This window comes from Bidens hawaiensis, unplaced genomic scaffold (genome assembly GCF_021521415.1).
Source record: "Bidens hawaiensis isolate Kalapana, Puna unplaced genomic scaffold, B.hawaiensis_p1.1 tig00059791_1, whole genome shotgun sequence".
NCBI classification, from domain to species: Eukaryota; Viridiplantae; Streptophyta; class Magnoliopsida; order Asterales; family Asteraceae; genus Bidens; species Bidens hawaiensis.
The window spans coordinates 55245-66510 of NW_027500752.1; the positions used below are offsets into that span (position 1 = coordinate 55245).

The 11266-nt window shown below is 44.1% G+C and overlaps 1 pseudogene; it reads right to left on the bottom strand.

The window, feature by feature from the left end:
* Window positions 1–215: 215 nt before the first annotated feature.
* Window positions 216–10151, bottom strand: LOC143602759 (lecithin-cholesterol acyltransferase-like 1 pseudogene; annotated as a pseudogene).
* Window positions 10152–11266: the final 1115 nt, after the last annotated feature.

Genomic DNA, 11266 nt, shown 5'->3' on the forward strand with positions numbered 1-11266 from the left:
TCCCACCAAAATCACAGTGGAGGTACTCCGTCTTAGATCGGCTAATCTATAAACCTTTTGTCTCTAAGGTTGTTCACCACTCCTCAAGCCTCATGTTTAGATCTTGTTTTTTCTCAGCAAGTAACACAATATCGTCTGCGAATATCATGCACCACGGGAGTATAAGTATCATAAGAAGATTTATTACGTGATGTATAAATATAATTTTCTAGTGTTTACAAACTCGAAACAAGTGGCAAAGAAGACATCTCGGAATTGATAGCTTCAATTTCACCGATTATTAAAGCCAACGCGTTGTCATCTGTAAGTATATTCGTATGAGAAACCCCAGAAACCTTAATCACCTTCAACTTCTGATCTTTCTCATCCTTTGTGACACCCGGTAAATTCCCAACCCCTTAAACTAAGTAATCAACCTAATAATTAGGTGATTGTGAATATTAAGCGCGCCATGTTAGTCAGCGCGTGCATTTGTTATGTGCGCCCTGCGCGAGCGCGCCATGTTAGTCAGCGCGTGCATTTGTTATGTGCGCCCTGCGCGAGCGCGCCATGTTAGTCAGCGCGTGCATCTGTTATGTGCGCCCTGCGCGAGCGCACCATGTTAAGAACCAGCGTGAGCATATGTTATATGCGCCATGCGTGAATGTTTTGGCTTTATGTTTTCATGTAACTTAACGTTATGTTGTCTATGGGTTGACCATCCCGCATGATGCTAAGGCGGGTGCATCCTAAATCGTTTATGCGCGTGCGGAAGGGAACTAACCTCCCCGCATGGCGGGAACATTGAGAGCTAGTTTGTCAAGCTCCAAGATGGAATTGACTTCAACATGACTGATCACTATGTTGAAATACCAAGACCCCCTGGAGAATCTACAAATGAAACTCAATGTCCCTAACTGCGAGAAGGTTACGCACCTACCCGCAGCAAAGAAATGTCCTTCACGCAGAAAGCTATGCGCACAAAGTGATGCGCACAGAACACTTAGTCTATTCTCCAGTTATAAGGAGATTACTCCCGCCCGAAAGGAAACAGTAGCGTGTTTCAGAGATTTTCCACTTTTTACTGTACACTGACAAAAGCACACTGTAACATGAAAAGTCAACTGTCAGCCACCCTATTCTCACCAACCCCAGACCTGCATGTTCTGTCCAAATCAAATCAAAATCTTTTATCCACCACTCCACTCTTAAGTAAATAATAATAACTTCCATACTTTATCATCATTACATTTAGATATGAAAAGATTTCAATCCCCTAAAGCAAGGGATTGTGTTCCCTTGAGTTTGCCTATAAATTTGTAACCTAAATTATCACCCAAAACACACTTCAAAGAACTACAAACTTGCACTAATCCTCTCCCAAGCATCCGTTGTTTTCATTTCCGATCCTGTTACTAGACCTTCGATTCCGAGGCCAACACCAAGAAAACCCGAATCTCGATTAATCCCTTAACAAGAACCTCAGGTGAGTCTCACAGCCCCTATTTTCACTATTTTCACTATTTTAAACTGTTTTCGGGGCGAGGGACACGTACCTAAATAATGTTTTATCATGGTATACTTACAAGCTATGCAAGCGATTATGTGTTTAAATTATATTTCATGATGAGCAATGCGAACGGTTATCTAAGGTTTTCGATGTATGTGCGCTAGAACTCGAGTAAGTGATCACTTTACCATTGGAACTCTAAGGGTAGGGACTGCTGGTTTGATCCACCCACTCGTAGGGGTCGCACCTCTTTGCATGGACGAGTGCCTAGTATGGTCATGGGGCAGTACTATGGGTTTGAGCCCGCTCGTAGGGGTCGCGCCTCTTTGCATGGACGAGCGCCTTGTTTTCCGGCACAACGTCCGCGCGTAACCCGCGGGACGGAATTATTGATTAGCTCGTAGTGGCAGCGCCACTTTGCATGGACGAGCACATTTTCCTGAGACGTTCGCGCGAACCCGCGGGACGGTATTACTTATTTTAGCTCGTAGTGGCAGCGCCACTTTGCATAGACGAGCACAGTTCCCAGAAATGTTCGCGCGTAAACCGCGGAACGATTTTATCAGAATATGTTGATAGAACTATGTTTTACCAAGCATGTGTTTTAGTGATGCTACCAGAATTATGTTTCAGAATGATTATGATGCAATACGATTTGTCAAGTTGCTAAAACTTGTGAACTCACTCAGTTTATACTGATTCAAATGTTTTTACGTGTCTTTCAGGAGATAATTAGGTAGCGCATGGAGTCACACTTAGAGCACCTCACGCTGAACATCTAAACTAGCTTTTTGGAAGATTTTAGTTCTATCCCTTCGATGCGCGTGGTTGTTCCCGCCGCGCAAGGGGATATGGCTTGGAAATCTTCAACAGTTTTATACTTGGATGTTTTTATGTAATTTTTAAACAATGTAATGTATTGTATTAAACATTTCATGCGCAATGAAAATCTTTGAATGTTTGCAATGGCCCGTGCTTAATTATCAATCCCCACCCGCGCGCGCCCGGCTGTTTCCGCCGCTCAGGGCCGGGTGTGACAGATTGGTATCAGAGCACTGGTTATAGCGAACTAGGAAAAGAAGTTTTAACCTAGACTATAACCGTTGGGGAATCGCATGAAATATTTTTCAAAGAAAATATTTTCAAAAGAAACTATACACACACTTAGGAACACGGGTCACACTGTCTAGTAAATAATGATAACATTATGTGCTCAGAGTACATGCGCTAAGTTTAATATATTTCCACTCTTTTAAAGCGAGAATGCCTCCAACTAAAGCCAAAGGAATTACCATGACCCCCGAGGAACTCGCGGAAATAATCGCGCAGGCGATTGCGACTCATGAGGCCAGCAAGGCCGAATCAAGTCAGGGTCGTCAGAATGAGACCCCAGATCCCGAATCAGGAGCCTTGGACAAAGGATGCTCCTATAAGACATTCATGGCCTGTAAGCCTTGGCCATTCAAGGGAACCGAAGGGGCCATTGGGCTCTACAACTGGATTGACAAGATGGAGACAGTTCTCTCCATTAGCGGATGTAGTGAGAACCAGAAGGTCCTTTACGCGACCTGCATGTTCCAGGAAGCAGCTTCGTCTTGGTGGAAGCTTCAAACGAAAACATTGGGGCGAGAAGTTGCTCTCCACAAGACCTGGGAGGAACTGAAGGAGATGTTGATGAGAAAGTTCTGCTCTCGCGCAGAAATCCAGAGCCTACAACAGGAATTCTGGAACCACACCATGGTAGGAACGGATATCGACGCCTACAACAACCGGTTCAACGAACTTTGCCAGTTGGTGCCAGATATGGCAAACACGGAGGAAAAGAAGATCGAGAGGTATATTTTTGGGTTACCTCCTGTTGTTAGGGTTCCGCTCAACGCCGCAGCGCCTCCAACCTTTGATGAGGCGGTAGCGCGGGCCATCACCCTTACAAGGGATACGGTCCGTGCGGGTATGTTAACTACGCGCGGAACCGAGCAGCGAACCTCTGATCCCAAGAGGAAATGGAACTCTCACCACCGAGGGTCCGACTCCAAGCAGCCACCGTTCAAGAAGCAGGAAAGCGCAAGGGTTTACGCGATTCAGGCCGCGGAGCCACCACGAAAAGGATACAGCGGGCCTCGCCCATGGTGCAACAAATGCAAGTACCACCACGAGGGTGAATGCGCAAGAATCGAATGTGCCAAATGTGGCAGACCAGGGCACAAGACGATGAATTGCCGTGTCAGAGAAGCTGGAGCCAGTGACAACTGCTACGCATGCGGAAAGCCAGGGCATTTTAGTCGGGATTGCCCGCAAAAGGGGAACCAAGCTCGCGGGAGAGCTTTTGTGATCGGCGCAGGCGAAGCTAAAGAAGAGCCGAATGTGGTAACCGGTACGTTTTTGCTTAACGGACATTTTGCATCTGTCTTATTTGATACTGGCGCTGACCTAAGTTTTATATCTGCTGAGTTTAAAAACTCCCTAGGCTTAGCAACCAGTAGGCTAGACACGCCTTATACTATAGAACTAGCCAATGGTAGGCAGTTATGCGCGAACGAAAGAACTGAAGAATGTGTAATAGTCATGGGAGGTCACGGGTTCAATATTAACTTGTTGCCAATAGACTTGGGAAGTTTTGACATTGTGGTAGGTATGGATTGGTTAGTCGAGAACCACGCGGAAGTTATTTGCCATGAGAAGCAGGTTCGGATCCCACTGTTGAACGGAGAAACCTTGGTAATTCAAGGGGAAAGAAGGGGAGTTGCGACGAAACTGATTTCGTGCCTAAAGGCGCGTAAGTGCCTAAGGAAAGGGTGCTACGCCTTCCTGGCGCATGTAGTAGAGAAGAAAGGTGATGAGCGAAGAATTGAAGACTTACCAGTAGTGCGCGAATTTCCAGAAGTTTTTCCTGAAGATTTGCCCGGATTGCCGCAGCCGCGACAAGTAGAATTTCGTATTGATTTAGTCCCAGGAGCTGCGCCAGTAGCTCGAGCGCCTTATCGATTAGCTCCATCTGAGATGCAAGAGCTATCCAATCAGTTACAGGAACTATTGGATAAGGGTTTCATACGCCCAAGCTTTTCACCTTGGGGAGCTCCAGTACTGTTTGTTAAGAAGAAGGATGGTTCCTTCCGGATGTGTATTGACTACAGGGAGCTGAACAAGCTGACAGTCAAGAATCGGTACCCTTTACCGAGGATTGACGACTTATTTGACCAGTTGCAGGGATCCAGTTATTATTCGAAAATAGATCTACGGTCCGGATACCACCAACTTAGGGTCCATGAGGAAGATGTGCCGAAAACAGCCTTCCGAACTAGATACGGCCATTATGAGTTCTTAGTGATGCCTTTCGGGCTAACTAATGCGCCGGCTGTATTCATGGATCTGATGAACCGCGTGTGCAAACCATACTTGGACAAGTTTGTGATTGTGTTTATAGATGATATTCTGATTTACTCTCGGACCAAGGCCGAGCATGAGCAACACCTGAGATTGATTTTGGAATTGTTGAGGAAAGAAAAGTTGTATGCGAAGTTTTCCAAATGTGAGTTTTGGCTTAGAGAAGTTCATTTTCTCGGTCACGTTGTAAACGAGAAAGGAATACACGTTGATCCTTCTAAAGTCAAGGCCATCGAAAATTGGGAAGCGCCAAAAACCCCAACTGAGGTGAGGCAATTCCTAGGGCTAGCTGGCTACTATCGACGCTTCATTGAGAACTTCTCCAAAATAGCTCTACCTCTGACCGCGCTAACTCAGAAAGACAAGAAGTTTGTTTGGGGCGAAAATCAGGAAACAACATTTCAAATGTTGAAACAGAAGTTATGTAGTGCGCCAATTTTGTCTCTGCCCGAGGGGACGGATGACATCGTCGTTTACTGCGACGCTTCACATCAAGGACTCGGATGTGTCCTTATGCAGCGAGACAAAGTCATAGCGTATGCCTCGCGCCAACTCAAGACCAATGAAAAGAACTACACAACGCATGATTTAGAACTTGGAGCGGTTGTCTTCGCGCTAAAGATTTGGCGCCATTACCTCTATGGTACAAAGTGTGTAATCTTTACGGATCACAAGAGCCTTCAACATATATTTGATCAAAAGGATTTAAACATGAGGCAACGAAGATGGGTTGAATTGTTGAACGATTATGATTGTGAAATCAAGTACCACCCTGGAAAGGCGAATGTGGTAGCAGACGCGCTAAGTAGGAAGGAGCGAATAAAAACGCTACGAGTCAAGGCTCTAAGGTTGACCATTCACGCAGATCTCTCTACCCGCATCCGAGACGCTCAGCAAGAAGCCTTGAAACCAGAGTTTGTTAAAAACGAATGCCTTGGGGGTATGGTTAAGAATTTGGAACTGAAAGAGAACGGCAATCTATATTTCGCTAACCGCATATGGGTCCCTCTCAAGAGAGGATTGCGCGAACAGGTATTGAACGAAGCTCACAAGACGCGGTATTCCGTACATCCTGGCGCAGACAAGATGTACCAAGATGTTAAAACGCTGTATTGGTGGCCCAATCTTAAAGGCGCCATCGCGACGTATGTCAGTAAGTGCCTGACGTGTTCAAAGGTAAAGGCTGAATATCAGAAGCCGTCGGGGTTACTTCAGCAGCCAGAAATTCCCATGTGGAAGTGGGAACAAATCTCTATGGACTTCATCACCAAACTGCCAAGGACACCTGGGGGTTATGACACGATCTGGGTTATTGTAGATCGGCTAACTAAGTCAGCGCACTTCCTGCCGATCAAGGAAACCGATAAGATGGAAAAGTTAGCCAGATTGTATATTCGAGAAGTAGTTTCAAAACATGGAGTCCCAGTGTCCATCATTTCTGATAGAGATAGTCGGTTCACATCAAGGTTTTGGAGATCGTTACAAGGAGCTCTAGGTACTCGCCTTGATATGAGTACAGCTTATCATCCTCAAACGGATGGGCAAAGCGAGCGAACAATCCAGACATTGGAAGATATGCTGCGCGCGTGCGCAATCGATTTCGGAGGTAGCTGGGATACTCACCTCCCATTGGTTGAATTTTCTTACAACAATAGCTATCACACAAGCATTAAGGCTGCGCCGTTCGAAGCTTTGTATGGGCGCAAGTGTAGATCCCCACTGTGCTGGGCTGAAGTGGGTGACAAGCAAATGACTGGTCCAGAATTGATCCAAGAAACAACAGACAAGATTTTTCAGATAAGGGATCGCCTTAAGACAGCGCGCGATAGACAGAAGAGCTACGCAGATGTGCGAAGGAAACCATTGGAATTTCAAGTAGGGGATAAAGTACTTTTGAAAGTCTCTCCATGGAAAGGAGTCCCCCGTTTCGGCAAGCGAGGAAAGTTGAATCCACGCTACATTGGACCATTTGAGATCCTGGAAAGGATCGGTCCGGTTGCTTATAAACTCCGTTTACCCGCCGAACTCAGTGGAGTTCATGATACGTTTCATGTGTCCAACCTCAAAAAGTGCCTATCTGACGAAACGTTGATTTTGCCGTTGGAAGAGATTCACATCGACAAACAGCTGCACTTCGTAGAAGAACCTATAGCAGTAACCGATTGGAAAGAACAAAAGTTGACCAGAAGCAGAATCAAGTTAGTAAAGGTTCAATGGAACTCGAGGCGTGGGCCTGAATTCACTTGGGAAAGAGAAGACCAGATGCGCATGAAATACCCACACCTCTTTCAGAACATGGCTTCTGCCAGCAACGTCTCCTAAATTTCGGGACGAAATTCGATTAACGAGGGGAGAATGTGACACCCGGTAAATTCCCAACCCCTTAAACTAAGTAATCAACCTAATAATTAGGTGATTGTGAATATTAAGCGCGCCATGTTAGTCAGCGCGTGCATTTGTTATGTGCGCCCTGCGCGAGCGCGCCATGTTAGTCAGCGCGTGCATTTGTTATGTGCGCCCTGCGCGAGCGCGCCATGTTAGTCAGCGCGTGCATCTGTTATGTGCGCCCTGCGCGAGCGCACCATGTTAAGAACCAGCGTGAGCATATGTTATATGCGCCATGCGTGAATGTTTTGGCTTTATGTTTTCATGTAACTTAACGTTATGTTGTCTATGGGTTGACCATCCCGCATGATGCTAAGGCGGGTGCATCCTAAATCGTTTATGCGCGTGCGGAAGGGAACTAACCTCCCCGCATGGCGGGAACATTGAGAGCTAGTTTGTCAAGCTCCAAGATGGAATTGACTTCAACATGACTGATCACTATGTTGAAATACCAAGACCCCCTGGAGAATCTACAAATGAAACTCAATGTCCCTAACTGCGAGAAGGTTACGCACCTACCCGCAGCAAAGAAATGTCCTTCACGCAGAAAGCTATGCGCACAAAGTGATGCGCACAGAACACTTAGTCTATTCTCCAGTTATAAGGAGATTACTCCCGCCCGAAAGGAAACAGTAGAGTGTTTCAGAGATTTTCCACTTTTTACTGTACACTGACAAAAGCACACTGTAACATGAAAAGTCAACTGTCAGCCACCCTATTCTCACCAACCCCAGACCTGCATGTTCTGTCCAAATCAAATCAAAATCTTTTATCCACCACTCCACTCTTAAGTAAATAATAATAACTTCCATACTATATCATCATTACATTTAGATATGAAAAGATTTCAATCCCCTAAAGCAAGGGATTGTGTTCCCTTGAGTTTGCCTATAAATTTGTAACCTAAATTATCACCCAAAACACACTTCAAAGAACTACAAACTTGCACTAATCCTCTCCCAAGCATCCGTTGTTTTCATTTCCGATCCTGTTACTAGACCTTCGATTCCGAGGCCAACACCAAGAAAACCCGAATCTCGATTAATCCCTTAACAAGAACCTCAGGTGAGTCTCACAGCCCCTATTTTCACTATTTTCACTATTTTAAACTGTTTTCGGGGCGAGGGACACGTACCTAAATAATGTTTTATCATGGTATACTTACAAGCTATGCAAGCGATTATGTGTTTAAATTATATTTCATGATGAGCAATGCGAACGGTTATCTAAGGTTTTCGATGTATGTGCGCTAGAACTCGAGTAAGTGATCACTTTACCATTGGAACTCTAAGGGTAGGGACTGCTGGTTTGATCCACCCACTCGTAGGGGTCGCACCTCTTTGCATGGACGAGTGCCTAGTATGGTCATGGGGCAGTACTATGGGTTTGAGCCCGCTCGTAGGGGTCGCGCCTCTTTGCATGGACGAGCGCCTTGTTTTCCGGCACAACGTCCGCGCGTAACCCGCGGGACGGAATTATTGATTAGCTCGTAGTGGCAGCGCCACTTTGCATGGACGAGCACATTTTCCTGAAACGTTCGCGCGAACCCGCGGGACGGTATTACTTATTTTAGCTCGTAGTGGCAGCGCCACTTTGCATAGACGAGCACAGTTCCCAGAAATGTTCGCGCGTAAACCGCGGAACGATTTTATCAGAATATGTTGATAGAACTATGTTTTACCAAGCATGTGTTTTAGTGATGCTACCAGAATTATGTTTCAGAATGATTATGATGCAATACGATTTGTCAAGTTGCTAAAACTTGTGAACTCACTCAGTTTATACTGATTCAAATGTTTTTACGTGTCTTTCAGGAGATAATTAGGTAGCGCATGGAGTCACACTTAGAGCACCTCACGCTGAACATCTAAACTAGCTTTTTGGAAGATTTTAGTTCTATCCCTTCGATGCGCGTGGTTGTTCCCGCCGCGCAAGGGGATATGGCTTGGAAATCTTCAACAGTTTTATACTTGGATGTTTTTATGTAATTTTTAAACAATGTAATGTATTGTATTAAACATTTCATGCGCAATGAAAATCTTTGAATGTTTGCAATGGCCCGTGCTTAATTATCAATCCCCACCCGCGCGCGCCCGGCTGTTTCCGCCGCTCAGGGCCGGGTGTGACATCCTTCCACTCATCCTCCAAAGCCAACAAGCTAACCATATTAACCGTTCCGTCTCCATCCCCGTACGCAATGTCTGGCTGCTTATCGAACCCGTCTTCCCCATAATACAATGTTTCGGGTGTTGAGACGCCATTTCCAACTATACAAGTCACGGGCACTTGCGATGCAGCCAACTTTCCAACCAAAGGTAGGATACGCGTCTCGTAAGGGTGCACCCCTTCTTCAAACCCGATATCTTGAAGAAATCTTGAAACGTCAAAAGACGAGTAAGTTGCGTTTGGTGTCACGACTAACGGTGTTTCAGGAGGGAAGTGCTTCCGTCGTGGCATGAGCCATAAATTGCTCTCTGAACTCCGTTGCTCGTTTCTGACGAGCAACGGGTTCACCAAGGGAACTCCAAATGCGTTCCCTGAAGCAAAAGTTAACATCTCGTCAACCGTGCCACCCCATGGCGCAGACAATGCAATGAAATGTTTTATGTATTGTTTGTGCCATGATGGTGAGTTACGGTTGAGGAGTTCAAGGGCGAATAGGCCTCCCAGACTGTGGGAGACGAGGATAACGGGAAGTCCGCCATTAGCGTTGCTTGCGTTCTCGATTAACTGTTTTAGGTCTTCGAGGAACGTTGAGCCGACGTGACAAGGTTGTCCTTGTGGTGCCAACCCGTAACGGAAATCATATGGAGCTCCAAAAAGATTTTGGCTGTCTTTGTACCCAAGTTGTTGTATTGATTCCACCAATGGTTCCATGTAACTCGTTATCTTCCTGTAAAATTAGAACATAAATTTACTTCAAATTTAGAGCGTTCAGTAAGAGAAAAGTTGTTTTCATTTTTCAAAAACTATGATAATAAATAAGTTTTTTCTTAAGAGATATATTTGATTACTAAGGGTACTTGGGCATAACTCAAAAAACCCAAATTATTCTAGCTAGTAAGTACCCGTAGACAACTCAAAAACAACCAAATTGATTGGGATGGTGTCCCATGCATCTATACCCAAACTAAGTAACTAACTAAATGCATTTATCAAGCACGCACACAATCATTCATCTTTGAAATCAATTTCAGGTAGTAAAAACTGAAATTAGAAATCAAATCACCAAACCAAGAGGCTGCGGTGTTGATGAGAACACGATAAACCGAATGTGATACCCGAAAGGTGCCCCGAATACCTTAAGTTAGTCTTTATTTGAAAATAAAGATAGTGTTGTATGATATTCTTTTATAATATGTTTTTTATCTTAAAGTTACAGAATAAAAAGATACATTACTTTAAATATACTTCGGTTCTCAACAAATTTTTAATGACATGTAAAAAAACAAAACTACACATTAAGTTATTTTTTTATTTAAAATTATTATATATTAAAGAAAAATTAAATTATATGTTAAATAAAAAATATCTCATAAAATAATAATTAAGTTTCAAAAATGTTCTAATTAGGTCACTCATGCTGGAAGGAGAGAATAGAGGAAGGTTATTGGTTGCTTTGTTTGTTTGTTTTTTTTAATATAAGGATAATCATAAAATAATAGCAATAAGAAAATGATTTGAAGGGGCTCATACACCACGTTGTTGTTAAACGTCCATGTGGTGACGTGACTCTACATGACTCAAAACACCCCTATAAAAGCTTCATCTACTACACACGATCTAAATAGTTATGCATTTCAGTGAGTGACCATTTCTAAACTTTAACGAAAGTCCCACGTACCATCCTTAGCTTATTTTTTGAAAGAATAGTAAATTTATGTGTATTAGCCCAATTAGAGGAGTCAATTAATATGTAAAAGCCCTATTACAGCACTATTCTTTGTATGTGGGCTCAATCTAAACAAAATTGGAATAAAAGCTAAAGCTTGTTAATCGAACCAAAGC